The sequence below is a fragment of the Cryptomeria japonica genome, chromosome 9, assembly GCF_030272615.1.
Source record: "Cryptomeria japonica chromosome 9, Sugi_1.0, whole genome shotgun sequence".
Taxonomy (NCBI): Eukaryota; Viridiplantae; Streptophyta; class Pinopsida; order Cupressales; family Cupressaceae; genus Cryptomeria; species Cryptomeria japonica.
In genome coordinates, this window is record NC_081413.1 from 680659699 (window position 1) to 680679390 (window position 19692).

The 19692-nt window shown below is 34.2% G+C and overlaps 4 non-coding genes across 4 annotated transcripts; all 4 read right to left on the reverse strand.

Annotated features, from left to right (window-relative positions):
• Window positions 1-16873: 16873 nt before the first annotated feature.
• Window positions 16874-17006, reverse strand: LOC131074010 (small nucleolar RNA snoR74). Its single transcript, XR_009113021.1, has one exon. It is a non-coding gene; the product is annotated as a small nucleolar RNA snoR74 (small nucleolar RNA).
• A 234-nt stretch (window positions 17007-17240) lies between these two features.
• On the reverse strand, window positions 17241-17329 carry LOC131074007 (small nucleolar RNA SNORD96 family). Its single transcript, XR_009113018.1, has one exon. It is a non-coding gene; the product is annotated as a small nucleolar RNA SNORD96 family (small nucleolar RNA).
• A 426-nt stretch (window positions 17330-17755) lies between these two features.
• On the reverse strand, window positions 17756-17832 carry LOC131074009 (small nucleolar RNA Z155). Its single transcript, XR_009113020.1, has one exon. It is a non-coding gene; the product is annotated as a small nucleolar RNA Z155 (small nucleolar RNA).
• An 8-nt stretch (window positions 17833-17840) lies between these two features.
• On the reverse strand, window positions 17841-17937 carry LOC131074008 (small nucleolar RNA R41). Its single transcript, XR_009113019.1, has one exon. It is a non-coding gene; the product is annotated as a small nucleolar RNA R41 (small nucleolar RNA).
• Window positions 17938-19692: the final 1755 nt, after the last annotated feature.

Sequence of the window (19692 nt, forward strand, 5' to 3'; positions counted from 1 at the left end):
CATCCTAGGATTGGGTTGAAAGCCCTCACATGGATTGAATATCATTCAATTCTGACCCTTGTTGAGATTACTCAATCTCAACCATCCATTGCTCCATTTTTCCTATAAATAGAGCCCATTTCTTCATAATCCAGATCCTGAAAACTTGTATGCATTTAATCTATAGTGAATTTTAGAGAGCATTTAGCATACTTTAGTCATATTCACTCTTTTGGATTAAAATCAACACTAGATTAGATAATAATCTCATTCTAGCTTATTCATACTTGCATAGCATTTAGAGTAATCATCTACAATCTTAAACCTCCATAAGCATCCATAGTGCAAAATGTTGCTAAGAGCTACACTAATTTGGAACTTGGATAGGAGAAGAACAAAGGAGAAAGAGCTAAGAGCATGTTAAAAGGCATTTGGAGATGTCTTGTGGTATTAACTTCCATAGTTAAATCCTTTATCATGTTTTTAGTGTCTCTTTTGATATGCCTGCTTAGAATAGTTTTTGGTTGATTAACACTAACAATTTCTTGTTTTTTTGTGTGTTATACAACCACAGGCTTTTATCTAACAATTGTGTATTTTGCAGAGCATCAGCCTCTATCACTTATTGGGATGAAAAGATGAAAAAATGTTGGGAAGGCTTATCCTTTCCTCCCTTTGTTGGAGATGGTCCTATTGCAAGTCTTCGATCAAGGGATGCATGCAAATGGCAGCCCCCAGGCGAAGGCTGGGTGAAGCTAAACTTTGATGGGGCATCCCGTGGCAACCCAAGGCTAGCAAGGATAGGATGTGTTGTTCATAATTGGGAAGGAAAGGAACTAGCAACCCTTGCCTCTCCGGTTGGCATCAACACCAACAATTGGGCGGAACTTATGGCCCTGGTGGAGGGTCTGCATTTATGTAAGAAACTAGGAGTTAAGAACTTGGAAATTGAAGGAGATTCGGCTATAATTGTCAATGCTCTGAGGAAAGGTAGTATGCCTAATTGGAGATTAAATACTTTGCTGTCAAAAGCTCTTGACTTATGCAGAGCTTTTGATAGGTTCACAATCAATCATATTTATAGGGAGGGCAATAAAAGAGCGGATGAGTTGGCCAACTTGGGAGCTAATGGCATCAATCTCCTATCTGTGCCACCTTAAGGCAACCCCCTCTTTTGTTTTTGGGTCTCAAATCAACAAATTGGATAGGTTCTAAGGAAATGCCAACTCCTATGATCAAACCCTCCAATTAACTTGGCCAACTTATAGAGTGAACCTATTTGGTTACTAACTCTCTCGCTTTAGGCTCTGCAAGACCTAGGCGGGTATACCTACTCACTAGTTATTCCTTCAACTAATGCTTTTTATAGCAGATTTAGTGTCTCGATCTGACTTCTCCCTATCTCAGAATGGCATCAAGCTGTGGATGATGGAGATATAGCAGATGAGTTCAAAATTGTTGTTGTAGAAGCTATTCGATCTTGGTGCTTGAAATTTATATATACACTATTGCTAATTTATCCTAGAATTCCTACTCAACTACTCCTATTATTCTTTATGTGAAAGTATGAATTGATGGGTTGTGTTTTATAGATGACCAGTGCCTTTCTTTGTTGTTTGGGTTACAGAGTCTTTATATTTCTTTAGGACTTACTGTGTAAACTTATGAGACAATTTAAACCCACCCCCTCTTGATGAGTCTGTCAATTATGTTTCTTATGAGCTCTACTTTGATGTCTTTATTGTAAATTGCTTGAATGAATTTAACTCTAACCTTAAGAGACCATCCAAGGAAGAAATACGAGGAACAATTACAATCCGCAAGTAAATCTTTTATTCAAATCTACAATATGAAACACAGAGTTTTACTAGAAGAACACAAGTAACCTTATCTCCTTTAGATAATATCACAAGCAACTGCCTATAGAAAGATGCAGTAATCCACAGCATCTACACAAAGGTAAAATGACTGATTGTATTATATATATCCGTAGAAATGGTACAATAGTTTGCCTGAAGCTATCTTCTACTTCTTGTTCTAAATCTCTTCCATATTTCAAAATCTCCCTCCTTTATATGAGAGTATACATTATCACCAAGCGTTGTGGCTTTTCAACATATAACAGTCAACTAACACTTTTGTTTTGAACATTACTTCGACTAGGTTTTTTCTCCCTTCATCAAAATGTTGTATTCGGTCACTATGGTTGTCTCCTCACTGATACCTATCTGATATCCATCGGGTTTTTATGTCGAAGAAACCCTGGGCTTCAGTGACCTCCATTATTTTTCCACCGAAATACCTCTTCCATCAATATCACTATGCCCCGTCGATGAATGGATCTATTGTCTCACCGAAGCCTTTCTTTATCCTCTCTTGTCGACTTCCACCAATAAAGTTATATCGGCGAAACAACGCATATCAGAGACATGCCTTTTAGCCTCCTTGAAACCTATTTCCTCATCGATATATATCTGATGTCCATCGGGTTTCATGTCGAAGAAACCTTGGGCTTCAGTAACTTCCTTTATCCTTCCATCGAAATACTTTTTCTATCGACTTCACTACACTCCTTCGATGAAGGGGTCTATTGTTTCATCGAGGCCATCTTTCTTTTGATGATTTGCTTCCACTATCATCTTTCATCGATGAGCTCATTAGTAATCTTCCTCGATAAAGTTGCATCAGTAAAACCACACATATCGGTAATATGCCTTTTAGCCTCCTCGAAACTCATATCCTTATCGATATCTTTTATCGATGTAGCTTCCTTCTGTTTGATCGATATCATTCCTTCGATAAGAACGCTTCTTTCGGTAAGTTTCCTTCATGTTGCGCCGATGGTATTATTTCCTCAGAAGCATTTTCTCGTCGATGAAAATCGTCTCTGCTTTCTTTGATATCCTCTTTCAATGGAATCATTGCTTTTGATGAGTCCCTTTTAGAGTTCATCGGTGTTCCCTTTCCTTCGATACCCTTTTTATATCGATGAGACATCGCTGGGTCTCATCGATACTATTTGAATTTGGGATATAATGCTATTAGACTTGTTCGATAACTTATAGGTTATTATGGTATCAATGAAAATGATGATTTCTTCCAAAGATAGATGGCTTCTACCTCTTCCATCGATATCACTATGCCCCGTCGATGAATGGATCTATTGTCTCATCAAAGCCTTTCTTTATCCTCTCTTGTCGTCTTCCACCAATAAAGTTGTATCGACGAAATAACGCTTATCGGAGACATGCCTTTTAGCCTCCTCGCAACCTATTTCCTCATCGATATCTTTTATCGATGTAACTTCTTTTTGTCTAATCGACATTTTTCTTTCGATGAGAACATTTCTTTTGGTGAGTCCCTTTGCACCGATGGTATTATCTCCTCGAAGACCTTTTCCCGTCGATGAAAACCATCTCCACTTTCCTCTATATGTTTTGTCGATGGAATTACTGTCTTTGATGAGTCCTTTCTGAAGTTCATCAGCATTTCCTTTCTTCAATGGCCCTTCTATATCGATGAGACATCGTTGGGTCTCATCGATAATATTTGAATCCGGATATCTTTATAGGACGCTATTATACCCGCTTGATGACTTGTGGGATATCATGGTATTAATGAAAATGATGATTTCTTCTAACAATAGGGGGCTTTTATGATTTAATTCCATAGATAAACATTCAAATTTGATGCTCAATAGTGGCTCTGACTGGGGATGGGGGTATGCTACAGATACCTTCAAGAATCTAGACTCTCTGGTTTATATAAGGGAAAGGAGATTTGAAGAAAATGTGGCTTTTTTACAATGGCAATGAGACCTAAACTATTGTTAAATCAGTCTCAGAGGCATATGTCAATTTTTCTCTTTCTTCCTAGTAATCTCCAGCATCATATTATTAGATTAAGGGTCGACCTGATTAAAAAAAAATTCACTTAAAGCTTTCCCATGACACTCAATTAGGGCCTGGAAGGCTCTCAAACCATATTCTTTAAGATGGTAGCTCCCTGCAATCTCTTGCAGGAATATTTATGGAATTTGCCTCATTAATATTTTTTATGCTCTTTGATGGGTAATCACTCTCGCATTATGTTTATAGAGATTTTTTGAGACTAATATTTTGAGTTGTGTATCCTAATAGGGTGACCATCCAGGCAGGTATGATATATTGTATAAGTTGACTTGTTCGGTTTTCCTTTTCCTAACATTCTGGTGAGAGATTTTCTCAAGATTTTGTGCAGCATAGGGAGCAGAGCATGCTTAACCCTGTGTTTCAAGAATAGCAAGAATTGTTGCCCACAAATGGCAGCATCACCCCATGAGATGGGCAATCTGCTGCTCAACTTTACACAGAGGATTTTTACATACAATCTTCATTATTTGGGACAAGTTCCCTTTGTGATCTTGTATCTCCATTTTGTATCGCATTCTTAATTTTTTCTAATCCTTGAGGGATCCAAGCTAGACCAGAGGTTTTCTTCCCTCCATTCTTTCCTACCGGTGCCCACACCGAATGGAGGGGTAAATGTAAATCTATCTATTTTTTAAATTAATAGAATTCTTTGGCCTCGGCCTTTTATCGATCATATATATATATATATATATATATATATATATATATTATTTTTTTAATAATAAAACAACATTCCCAGCAAACTAAAGAAACCCAGGAAATTTTCTGAGTCAAAGAATTAACAGTAACTCAGAAATTTTCTAAGTTAATAAACAGAGGATGAATAAAAATTCTTGAAAACAATTTCACTTCCAGGCAACCAAAAATGGGCAAATTTTGCCAGCATAACCCCATACAGGTAGAAATTAAACAATTTTTTTAAAAAATTCCAATTTAAAACACAATATAATTTTCCTACTCCTTTGCAAATTTGGACACAACAAAATATGAAATTTGCCAAATAACACATGAACATCATAATCAAATTTTAATTATTGGAAACCAATTTTTCTCACACAAATCCAAAATTGATAGGAAAATGGAAATGAAAACAATAAGGGATTCAAATTTCAAATTAAATTCAAACCCTTCCTCTTCCAACAAGAATTTTTCTATTGGCTTGCAACACAAAATTTTAAAGACCACACAGATTTTTCAAATCAAATGAATTTTTTTTTAAAACAGACATACTAAACAAGAAACCAACCCTGATGAGCAATCATGGTAGTGATTGTGAGAAAAGCCCAACCCTGCAGGTGATCAATTTCCTAAATCAAAGATGCAACCAAAATTTTCCTCCAAACTCCTCTTCTTTCATTCCTATGAAGAATATAGGTTAAATAGGAAATTTTCCAAAAATATCTACTTTTAGGTTAAAATTATTTTTAATCAATCAAAATTTTCTCATAAAGTAAATTTCAAAATTGTTTTTCTCTCCATTGATTTTATTTCCCAATTTAATTAAAAACTAAAACTTCTATTTCAAAAAGTCAATGAAGAAGATATTTTTTTTTTACTAATTTCTAAATAACTTTTCAAAATTACATACACATGATTTAATTTTCACAATTTGAAAATACAATTAATCAAACTTGCTAATTTAATGAATTGCACAAATTGATTTAACAATTTATAATACTAAGGGGTCCCAATTAATTTTGATCCCTTTATTTAAATAATCAAATAAAACACATTAACTAATTAAATACTTTAAAATTTAATAGTTAATTTCGCAAATGCATAACACACAACTCAAGTAAACCAAATAAACACCTGACCTACATACCCAACATAGGGAACTGACAGATGGCTGATGTTGTGTAATGCACCACCAGAAAACCTCGAAAGGATTAAGCCAAAACACAAGAATAGAGCAAATAATTTATTTTTTAAATTAAACACAACACAACGATACAATGAGCTATCATAAGATCAAAATAAATAGCGGAAGACTCAAATAACACCTAAAGAGTTTCCCAACGTGATTACTTAATTCAACATTAAACTCAACTCACGCTAATTAATCCAATTAAGTAGATTAACTTAATGACAAGATAATACTTTAAACAATGATAGTTTGGTAAATTAAAATTATAGATAACATGATTAAGCTCATCCATTGAGGTTAAAAGTATAGATAACATGATTAAGTTCATCCCATAAAATTTAACCATACATTATGTTCAAACTTTCATTAAAAATTAAGTCATGCATCTAATTTCATTACATACTTTAATTTCATTATAAACTAAGGAATACTTTCCATTATTCTAATCTAAATTCTTTCATGATCTGCATATAATAAGATGACTACATACATGCATTTAAGATTAATTTCATCTAATCCACTTTATACATTCTAACATAATGTCATCCATACATGCTAAAATAAAGAGGAAACATAAGAACATAAACACCACATAACACCCAATTGATATCGGAGTTCACCCTTAATGGGCTACCTCTTTGGGTCTGTGGAACTGCAAGACCCCTCTGATAATTAAATAATAGTGAACAATACATAAGGTCGCATCATTTACCATCCTACCATCAAGGCGAACATACCCAATAATACATACGACCACATCGGTCAATCAATACATGAATGATCCCTGAATAGGAAAGGATCCAACTGAACATAATAAGAAGCAAATACAAAAGATCCGCTGGAGCATCCGCAAAACTAAATCTTCGCAACCCAAGGTCTAACATGAATATCAGGTTCTCACAAGGGCATAAGCAACATGACGACTCCACAATAGTGCTCCTATCAAGACAATACAACAACACACTAGTGAACATAAGGGACAAGTGTCACCACATAACCTGGTATGGTTACCATGGTAGGTCTTCCTAGGCTCTTGCCCCATCCATTGGGTTACCCTGGCAACCTATTCGGAACCATTGGCCCATCCAAGCCTCATGTGGACCCAACACTTCCTTTCGTGAAGACAAGGTTGATGGTTTGCAATTTCAGACCTTCTCACTGCATGTCGAGTTTGTACTAGCACTCATCCCATACGTGAGGCACAATTAACTTATTTAGTGTTTTCAATAACTAAACTCTCTAATATGTTATTAGGTTATCACTTATTTAGACACTCTCTCGATGGGTTACCTAGCAACCAGTTTGGGTGCGGCCCCCAATCGAAAGTCACTTTCCCATATGACAGAAGACCATAAACCAACAACTCCTAAAACCCAGGAATACACAAGGTCAAGCAAACGGAGTTCAAAATGGTAGGAATACGCACTTGGTCAAACAAGACATCATATGAGGTGCACTGACTGACAGTACTCTAACTAGAGACCTGACCAGCTATGGTCAACCACGAACCAACATATCACACTCGCATAAAGGACATGACCAAATACAACACCATCACAAGAAAACAGTCAAAACTCGAGATCAAGGACATAAGAAGGTACCCAAATCAATCATACGACAGTGTCCAACAAACAAAATCAAAGACTTGTCATTTCTTAAGCAAATGTGAATACATAAAATTAAACATGCATAGGCATAGATTGGAAAAGACAATCTTCTTTCCTATTGTTTACACACAACAATCGATCCAGTTTTCTAAAGGATCTAAGTTTGATTGCGGTTTGTCTACCTCATCTAGGTACAGGTCGTTCATAGTTTACTAACTCCCTTAAGTTCAATTGCATCATACAATAATTTAAATACTTCATCAAGAGTTTTCAAACCAAAATCACATGACAATAATTATAATATATATGTGGAATACACAATGATATAAAATCAAATATTCATTAATCAACTAAGATATGATATTTATTCTTCAAAATAAAACATCATTCTCGTACATGTTCGAAAACAATAATCTAATTTCATCTTTTGCAACACAAATATATACTTTCCAAAAATGAAAAATATACATTTAAAAGGAAATAAAATCGATGATCATTTTCCAAATCTAATGATACTTCCTTGCATATAAATAACAGAATACAAATTAAATATTAATTAATATATATATTAATCCACAATTAATAAGATATATACTAATTAATAATAAAATTACAAATTAATTATTAATTAACATATATATATATAATTAATAATAAAAAAATACTATTAAAACTTTTTAAATAAATAAAAAATATTAAAAAGTTTTAATAAACCAAAATCTATGCTACGATGCATATTTTTATATTTTAATAAAATAAATAAATAAAAACAACAACTGTGGGGCCCACCTCCCATCACAAGAGTGGTGGAAGCCCCTTTTGTAGCCCTTGTGGCCACACTGTGGTCGCATGTCTCTGTGGCCGCAGACCTCTGCGGCCACCAATGTGGTTGCAAACAAGGCTGCGAACCCGCAGAGAGGAGGGGAAGGGAGTTTAGCCTTGGCTCCTCCGCCCTCCAAACCCTAAATCCGCCCCTGGATAACAATAAAAAATTTCATTTTAAACTTATTTTATTTTTCTTTACAAACTTCTTTCTTTTCTTTTTTTTTTTAAAGATGAAAACCCCAGATTTATTTATACACAGTCTCATACAGAGACTAAAATATATTTTCTAGAATGTCCATGGCATTCAAAAACATAAAATTTTGTTGATTAACCAGACTAAAATAGGAAATTTTTCCTCAACCAAACATCATATTTGAGCCAAAAAGAACCATTTCTCACACAATGATTCAATCAATCTGCCAAACTTTAAACTAATTTCTCAATAAAACATAATCCTGAGAGCATTCAATGGAGAATTTAAACCAAAAATGCATGGAGAACAACCAAACCCAATCTTTGATTAAACAAAGAACCAAAATGATAAACGAAATCCTACCTCAGTTAGCATTCCTGAAAAAGATCTGATGAAGAGCCCAACCTCCAAGCTCAAGAAATTTCTTCTCCTCCAAAATCCCCAAATTTTCATTCCAAAAATATTTTTCCAAAAAATATACTCTCCAAAATAATCCTCCCCATATTTTTCCAAAACCTAGGTTAAATGGGAGATTGTTGACCAAAATATCATTTTTGAATTTAAAATATTTTCATTTAAAAATAAAATCCCAAAATTCATTCTTTTCAACAAATCATATATATTAAACTTGCTTTTCTAATTAAAATTGATTTTCTCATATAATTGAATTTACCCTTTCTATTTCCAAAATGCCAAAGAAATTAAATCATTTCTATTTCGAATAAATTAACCATTTAAACAAACTTGCTCAACCTCAATTGAGCAATTCTAATTAGCGATTAATCGCATAAAAAGAACCTATTTAATTTAGTCCCCAAAAATACTAATGTGTAAACACACATTAAATCAATTAAATATTAAAGATTAAATACTCAATTTAACCCCACACAAAACATGCAACCTGCATACAGACGACCTGCATACCCAACCAAAGGGTATATTGACGAACAACTGACGACGCTCACTTGAGCATGACTATGGTCAAACGAGGGTCTTATGACCACCTAATCCAAATTCTAAGGACCAAAGAGGTACACTCAAACATGTGAATCCAGGTGGAGACGAACCTCGCACACATGCGGTACTGTACCTGAATCTCCTGCAACTAAGAGTCATACATGCATACATATATATACTTAATGAAAGTGTTAGCCCGAGATTAATAACACGAAATAGGAGAACTAATAAATTTCCATACGAATTGGTGCGAAAACCACATTAACAGGTACGCACAAAAATCAAAACATCTAACTCTAACATTATAACATGATAAACTAACCAAGGTCAAACCGAGATTAGAATTTGATTAGGGCAAAGGTACTACATGCTACTCACTTTGAGCAAGGTTGGGGTTAAAAAGTAGGGCCTTACAACTATCTCCTCCACTTCCATCGAGACAACAAGGTACGCTCAAACCTGTGAAGCCAGGTGGAGACGATACCCCGTACCTACACAGTACTTGTACCTACAATTCACTGCATTAACGCACCACATATGCATATATATATACAACCACAGTAAACACACCGGTGAAGGAGAATCGTGACGTTCCCTATCTCACTGAAGTGAGTGAAGTAAAATCATCTTCTCGCACCCCATACACTTACAATCATGAAACATGTATATAACACATCGCACATATAAAATAAATGTGTTAGCCATGTCAGTAATCCAATAAAATAACATTTAACCATCATTAAGGAAAATAATGCGTAAACAACATACACTGAAACTTAAATCAAAATATAACACATCATCGCATAATGTCTAAGAAATATCACAATATAATGGATCCACTGAAAAAGTGAACTGAAGTCAAATATGAGTTTAAAAAGTCAGATCAAGGAAGGGGTACTACACTTTCGATGCAAAATATGAAGAAAAAGTAAATTTTGAGCAAACATTTTCTTTATGAACTTTAACACAAAAATAAAAAATTAAAACCAAACCAACAATGGAAATAAACTTACTCCAAATAAAATCTTGTAAAGGTTTTCAAAGTAAATTACAAAAATTGAATTGATCTAACATACCTTTAGCACAAGCTTTGATCCAAAATTGAAAACTTTCCTTTTGAGTCTTGTGTACAAAGTAACAATTAAATTTACAATATTTTAGCTAGAAGGGTTTGCACAAGTTCTGGCATCACATTGTAGTCACTCAAGGTACAAAATCATTACTACTTTTAAGAAGTTTCCTATGAGATTGACTAATAGATTTGAAAGGCAAAGATCATTTCAAAAAATTGCCTCAATTATAGCACTAGAGCTCAATGGATGCATATATGGTCAAATTTCTAGGAGATAGTATTGACGGTTTCTAAAGCACATCAAGTAACTAACATTCCATATTATAGAATAGATGAAATATCCCTCACAAGCCTAGTTAATAAAAACCTTGAACCAAATACAAAACAAGTGGTCATCAAAAGGGCTCGACATTAGAAACCACTACACCTAGCAAATACTTACAATGGTCAACCTCAAAGGGTATGAGTTATAGATTGCGATCACAACAATAGCAAGGAACTACTTAAACCTTTTCTACAAAAAATAGAGGCTACTCAATCTCAACCCAATGGTTTTCAATAGAGTATATCCACCGTTAGGAACTTGCTACTAGGGGAGAAAACCTAGAGAAAACCTATAATTGCTTATAAAGGAAACGGTTACAACAAAGTGTACTTTGACTATTGGGAATCGCCATTTGATTGAGATGTATTACAATGACAAGGGAGAGTCTAAATTGACGGAAAGACACAAAATTTGAAAGCAAAGTGGTATTACCTACAAACGCAATAACAAGTCTTTTATTATAGAAGGAATGTGTGGAACCAATTGTTATTGGATCCTTTTATCACTCCTAAGATAAGGGAGGATTAGCAAACAACACTTAGTGGCACTCATTAATAGGGGAATGACCCATAATTTCGTCAATTCATCCAATGGCTACATTCACTTGGTGAATTTACACAAATATCAAACAATGACGCTTCACTTTGTGGAACAAGGACAACATAAAACAATCAGGGAAACAAAGATAATGAATAAATCATTTTAGGAATTCCCAAGAAGCTTTGTGTACTTTTCTTTCTTTTTATTGGACGAAAAAACATGAACTAGGAATAGAATTATAAGAATAGAACTTCAAAAGAGGAACAACAAAGCTTGGAAAGTAGTTTCATGTGCTACCCCCAAGCCAAGATTAAACTTTTGTCCACAATAGGAGACATCATTGAACAAAGTGGACAAGTTTTAACAAGCCTACATGATCAACTTCAATATGCTCAAAATCAACAATAAAATAAATCTAGTGAGAAACATCAAACAAGAGGCATTTTAAAGGAAGCATGGTTTTCCTTCAATTACAAACATACATTTATAATAATAATTGAAAATACTCAAATCTCACGTCTACAATGTTGAAAAATCCAAACCCCACTTCAACAATACTTACAAAATAGTTCAAGATATAATATAGTTGTTAAAGAGTTCAAGCTCCCTTCTAACAACCAAATCCAATGACATCACATCTATTAAAAAGGGGATTGTTGGAAGAAAAAAAAAATCAAGTGATATTCCATCTCTTGATAATGAAGAAAAGTTGTGATTAGCACACAAACATATACTTTGGGACTCACCTTGTCTTACTTGATTGTTAGTTAATTTGGGTAGAATTTTACTTGGGATACAGATATCCTCAATTACCCAACCTAGTCTTGCTTGAGGACAAGCATATTCAATTAAGGACTTAATAAGTTCAATTTTTATTTGATCTCCAACACTAAGTACCTGATGATAGATAGAAATAAAGGGTTTTCAATTAATGAAAGGTCATTAAGTCTTCTTATTATGGTAGTTCGGGCTACCACTTTTGTGACATTAGCTCACAACAATTTGTGAGGGAATTGTTTGTCAATTAAAAACCACCACTTAAGGAATTGAATTCAATATCAACAATTTGTGGAGAGTTGTTTTTCAATAAAAAATCATCGAGGAATTGATTTCATCAATTTAAAATGGTTGGAAAGTGTACAAAGCACTAGGGAAGAAGAAGCCATCATTAAATATAATAAATGTTTGAATTGTGACTTGAAAGAAAATCTTTCTCAAAGTGTGGTTATCGACCATCATGAAGAAAAATAAAACTTCAAGGTAGTTTTGTGTTTAGAATAAAATACAAGTTCTATAGCATCTGTTTGATTGGCAATGAGCTGCAGTTTTGATGCATGAGCATCCAACAAGAGACATTTTTTAAAGTATGGCAATTGAAATAGTGGTGAGAAATTGTGAAGTAATGGTTGATATCTTCCTCAAGTGTTTGAATAGGAAGATTCAAACAAATTTGGTGTGATATTTGAGAGTAGTGTTTCAATATAGCCAACATCAGGTATTATTTTAGTTGTAATGCTCCGTTGATAATTAGCTAGAATAGTAGGGCCCTTCCGTCTCCAGTCATGATGATGATAGTGACGATGAGCATGTTATAACTATTAGAAAGGGGTGGGGGGGCTCGGCCCTGCCCTCTCCCTATGTCCTTTCGAAACAACCAGCGGCCCCCTTTAAATAGTAGGCACCCACCCTTGTTTCAAGGTAGTTTATGCATTGTCCCCGCTTTTGAGGTTGTGAGGAGTTGGTTGTGGTTTTAGATGGATTGAGGTAATCAAATCAAGATAGTGGATGTAAGATTTTTCATGTTGTTGTGTCTTTATTTCTTAGTCAGGATATAAAATTGGATGTATGTTATGTTGCTTTAGTTTTGAAGTTGTGTTTTACTAATGGTAGTGGTATGGAAAGGACAGAGTGCAAGGAAATAAAAGAGAATAGTTTCATCATGGTAGACAAAGTTTCATAATATATTTGTTGTCTACTTAATATTATACTTAGCTTTTATTGATGCAAAGTGAACTCAATGTTTCATAATATATTTGTTGTCTACTTAATATTATACTTAGCCTTTATTGATGCAAAAAAAACTCAATGAGAAATAAGGAAAAGGGATGCCTATACTACAAGAATTCAACCTCAAGATCCACCCTATGAAGCTAGTCACAAGGTAGGGATTATCATAAACATTGCATAATTTGATGCCCGGATCATCTATTGACAATACATGGTAAGTTCCACAATGATAAAAGATGATTGATATAAAAATAATGTGTTCTACTTAGTAAATAACCAATCCCTAGCTCATCTAAATTCCTTCCCTAAGCCTAATTAAGGTGAGTTTTGCAGGGATTGGTAGCATAATGTTGTTTCTCAATGTGTTGAAAGTTTACGAGCATATGGCAAAAGACTCGCATGGCAGCATAAGCCTAAAGAAAAATCCCTAAAAGGAAAATTAGTACACACCAGAAAATTGTTCAATACTAATCTTAGTGACACTAATTTACAGTCTTCCATTGATTCTTTAAAATTCCAACTTCATAAACTTGATATCTATAAGGGACAAGGTGCTAAAATAAGGGCCAAGCTTCATTGGGTTAAGGAGGGTAACAAAAGCTTCAGCTATTTATTTAATTTTCTAAACTACAAACATAAAAAAGGAGTTTATTATTGGGGCGATTCAAGCTGACTTAAGGGGGTTTCATGCTAATCTTTAAGGTATTAAGAATGTATTCAGAAATTTTATGAGAACCTCTTCAAAGAAGAAACACATTGGCAAGACATACAAGTTGTACAAGAAGATATTGTTAAAGATCATTTTCCTAAGAAGGTAAATACTAAACATAGTTAATTCTTAGATCATGATCATTCTATAGTTCTATAGAAGAATTAGAACAAGCAGTCTTTTCAATGCCCTATAATAAGAGCCCTAGAGTTGATGACATCTCTATTGAGTTTTATCAAACAATGTGGCAACACATTAAAGTTGTTTTTTATCTACTTTATTTGGAAGCTTTGGAGCAAGGTTGATGAGGGCCTAATATTAATAAAGACTTAATCAAACTAATTCCAAAAGGGAAGAGTGAAAATTTTGTTTTTGCATGGTGTCCAATTACCTTACTTAATACTTCTTATAAAATCATTGCAAAAGCAATATCTACAAGAATCAAACCTATGACAAAAATGATAGTAAGGCTGAACAAACGAGGTTCCTTAGGGGGAGGTTTACTCTTGATAATCTTATGTTGGTCTAGGAAACCATTGAATGGGCTCGCCAATCAAAACATAATGTTCTTATCAAGCTTGACTTTGATAAAGCCTATGACAAGATGCACTAGAGCTTTATCCTTAAGATGTTACAATGGCTTGGTTTTGGGCTCAAATTATGCAAACATGTTCAAATATTATTTATTGATGCTAATGCTCAACTAGTTATTAACAAGTCTATGTCTTATCCATTTTATTTACAATGATCTATTAGTTCTCTATGTTCTTCTTGTTGCCTTGGGTTATCTACTGCAAAAATGAAACCAAATGAACTTTATTAAAAGTGTATATATTCTTAATAATGCAACAATTATTAACTCACATTTTGTTGATATTAGCATGCTCTTCATCCAAAACATTGAGAAGGAAATTAAGAATGTGATGGAGAGTCTCACTCTCTATTGCTCTCTTTAAAACTGAGTTTCTTATGGTGTGTCTTGATTCAACTCATCATTGGATCTGTAAGGAATGGAAACAGATCAAACATGGTCAAATCTCCTAGTACTTGAGAAGCCCCTTTGGGTTTGGGATTTCTCTTTCCGACATGTGGAGTTGCTACATCAATAAGTCGAAAAATAAACTTATAACAAATATTTGTTTATAGCTAGCAAGATCCAAGTTGCAAAACAAAATTTTCTAGCTTCTCATGTATATTATCCATCTTGTTGGATACCTTTTAATAAATGGTATGATGATTTGATTAAAACAATTCAAAACTTTTTATGGACTAATTGGAACGGTTTTGTTGTGTTCAAATCTACCTTATGGCTACATTGCATTCAGCCAAAGACTAAAGGAAGATTAGGCTTATTGGATCTCAAGACTCAAAGGGTTTGCTTATCAACAAAATAGATTATGAGAGTTATGCATGCAGATGAACCACGGAAATATCTAGTTAGACATTGCATTGTTATGGCTTTTTGTAAAAAGCAATAACAGTTTTAATTGGTTGGACAAAAATTTGCTTGCTCCATTTAAAAGAAGCACCATTGTATGTCTTTTACTAGCACAGACAATGATTCAGAAAATGGATTAAAAGAGGTTGTCCAAGAAAATGGATTAAAAAAGGTTGTCCAAGGCTTGACAAAGAGAGAGTGATCTCTCCAAACCCACAACTTGTCCAACACCAAGTTTTTATCCAAAGAAGAAATATAGAATGCAATGAAATAACCTTTCACACAAATAAAGAGCTCTATGATGTCAGCAATCAAGTTTTATCCAAAGAAAAAATATAGAATGCAATGAAAAAACCTCACACACAAAGAAAGAGCTCTATGGTGTCAGCAATCAAGAGTTCCAAAGAGTCACTCACCCAACACCAATGCGTTACTCTGATAGAAGTCAATATTATCCACATCTTGAAGAAAAGATTTGGCATGAAGAAGGGAACAAACCCCTTAATAGTAGCGGTCCTGACCACACAAGCATAACTTCTTCCACCAGTAAAAGGAGGTTAGTAGAGACAAAGACCTGGGCAACCACACCCCCGCCAGCAATAGCTACAGCCGAAGAACACCCAACAGCAGCACCCTCAGCAGGAGAGCCGTTGGAGAGTTGCATAGGCTTCCATCTTTTTTCCCACTTCAGGATGTTAGTTTTAAGCAGTTTTGTGGATTTAAAGGGATCGAGGTTAACAAAATTAAAGTCACGATGTAAAATTTTGTACTCTGTTATCTACATTTCTTAGCTAACGGATTAAATTGTACTTGAGTTTCATTAAGTCTTAGTTTTGAAAGTATACTCATGGGTTAGTAGTGTGAGGACAGAGTCCAAAGAAATGGAGTTAATAGCTTGCTCCATCATGGTAAAAAGGAGTTTTGTAGCAGGCATGGATAACCAATGGAAGGAGACTGACTGTTCAACTATAATTGTCTTGCTTGGTTTGTCTGAGTTATACAACGTATTCTGCTATGGTTATCTTCAAGGTCCTTGATCAATTTTATAGGTTAATACAGATGATATACTGACTGTACATCCCTTTTGGGCAGTTGCTGTAGGATGAGTCGATCCTTTTATTTTTGGTGTCCACCTCACTGTCTTTAAAGAGACGTTGTAGAGAACTAATTTAAGTTATATGTGATGAGCAACCATTAACAGAAGTTATGCTAATGATGAAAGAAAAAACCAATTATTGCTGATGTTGTACTCTGCACTTACCTTTATCTGCAATGAATATAAATTATCATGCAACACTCAACTAAACAATACTTCAATCTTTTACCTAAAATCAAGGCTACACAAGCAGTCAATTTGATAGGAAACAGACCATTACAATGCAAAAACTACCATTACACTCACATATTCTGGGTTGTATACTTAATGCATCAAATTATTGATGTTGATGTCGCACCGTGGATTGAATCTTCTGTCAATGGCATAACCTCCAGTGATTCACCCATTAAACGGTGCAAATAATTTCCCTGAAGTTGACGAAAGACCGGCTCATTATTTTTCACTGGTCTTTGCTTTTTTCTCAGGTAAAATGAAAAAAGCAATAAGAAGCAAAGATAAATTTCAAGCTAAATAGAATTAAATAAAAAAGCGAAAAAATCAAAACATGCATGTGACTGAGAATTGGAAAGATGTGTGGTTGAAGGCAAATGAAACCTAATACACTAAACTACAAAAAAAGCAGCACAATAAGGAAAAGCATATAGATATTAAAGGCCCCAATACTTGGACGAACCCTAAATTAAACCTTTCAAAAGGCCTCAGATTTGCAGAAAAGAATCAGCATGGCCTTAGGGCCAATAAGCTCCGAAAGATGGTGTGATTTTCTGATTCGTCACTGGCCATTGCAATCCAAGTTCCAAATCAAAATATCTCAAAATAAGGGGCAAGAATTTTATAATCTATTCATCTAATCTTAGTGCAGCCGACTTCGTATTCAGAATAAAATTTAGGGCAAGGGCTAAGATTTCAAAATCATGAACCACAGCGTACACACGTTAGAATTAACGCATTGAGATTGCGTGGTGGCCTAAGAACATGATACCCTAAAATTCTTCCAAGTTTCTACCCGACTGAAATGTTCTAGAAGGCTTTCAAAATCTAACTTGAGTCGAGTTTATAGACAAACATAAAATTAAAAAGCTTGCACCCACACAGAGGCTACCAAGAAACTTAAATCCTGATAAAGGATAAATAATACAATAAATTTGAAAATACAAAAGACAAACAAAAACAAAAAGTGTATGAAAATAAAGTGCACTTATTAATGCCATTGATCAGATAATTGTAGTCTGAATTTTACGAAATACATGGTGTGATTCAGAGAGATAAAATCATCACCTCAATGGATTTCCACAATAGGCTCAGCAGGATCCATTGGTTTTTGCATTCTTCGGGATCATTTATCTAATCTCCCTCATAAAATAGGTAATTTCAACATCATTGCCTTCGTGATGGAAAACCCTAATCTGCACTGCAGATATGCCGTAGACGCAGACAAACCCTAATAAACCCATGGGTTTAGCATAACACACATAATCGAACACAACAACTTACGAACCGTGGATATGAAAATGCATGGCCGTAAACATGGTTATATAGAAATAGGGCAAGCTTTTTCTAGGGTTTGTTAGCTTATCTAGGGTTTCGCTACTTGTTGGATGGTCGTAAATCTAAGGTAGTAGGCAATTCTACCAACATAAAAGTGGTTTTGCTTAAAGGTAATTTTAAACACAATTTCCATTATGCAAGGCCATTCCCAGGACTCTTAAATCAAGGTTATTTTAATCAATATTTTGTCTCTAAAGGGGAAAAAAGATTCTTCACTGAATTATCGCCCATGATTATTATTAATCTAGAACATAAGTGAAATGTAAACCATAGTAAAATATTTAAATTAAAAGAGTTCCTATAAATTAAATGAAATGAAGAGTTATAAAAAAGTTTTGGTGGTTAGAGATTATGTTGGATCAAAAATTGATGTTAGGAATTTATCTAATCTCTTTTTCTTTTTATTATTACTATCTATATTTTAAGAGGATGTTATCTTGTGCAATTATGTTTTTATCGATATGATTTTATATGTATGTATAATTATGGTAATATAGGTTATATTGGTATTGTATATGGTTGGCAGTTCATCATATACAATTTTGCACTTTATTACTATAGTGTCACAAATTGCACATGGTGCTAATTTTGTACTTTGCATTGTGTCTAATGCATTTATGACAAAAGTTATGAATGGGATTTCGTGATTCCAACTTCACGAATAACAAAGACATGACATTAACAACATGTGGTTTGAATTTGGGATGAATTGGTTGGACAACAACATGGTGTGCAAACGTGTCAAAAGATTCTAAGATTCAACGAACATATTCCACAACATAACTTTTTTGACATGTGTCCCAGCATACAACCATGTCCATAACAGCTATTCTTAGTCTTTCTAAGCAACAAAACTCTCATTCTTGTTCATTCTATCATCCTAGTAACTATTGATCTCTCTTTAATCTCGCAACAAAGTTGCCAAAATCTCTTCACGCTCTTGACTCTCACGACAACAAGCAAGACTCCTCTCAAGTATATATTTCATCTATTTGTCTCCAGAGGGGAGCCACAATTGTTAGCAATGTTCTCTTGCTTCTTTATTGATCTCATTCATTGATCTTGTTTATCTATTTGTTTGTTATATCATGTTTAGTGTCTTTTATCTCTAGTAATATGGGTTTTCTTCTGTAGCAAGGATTCTTTTTATTGTGTGTCTTTATTTAATCATTATCTTGTTGTATACGAAGGTGGAAATACCAAAACAAGGGTTCGACTAAGGCAAACCCTTATACAACCCCAACATTTTTCCTAACTTCATGTGTGTAGGTGGTGAATAGGTTTGGGAAGTGAAGGATGACATTCTAGCAGCATTCTAGAGCTCTTTTGGGTTTTGTCCATACAGACAACAATGCAATGCGTAAGCGTCCTTGCGATGCACCAACGCATGAGGCCAATAAATTATCCATTTGGTAACTTAGTCTTTGTGTTTTGAGCATCCTATTTTGCATTTTAAACATTTTAGCATTCTATATTTATGAGGTTTTAAGCATTTCCAATTTACATTCATAGTCTAGTGTAGTTAGAATTTCCTTTCAAACATTGTCTTTCCTAGCTCACCTAAGTACTAGTTTAGTGAGTTATATGAGGGTATTTT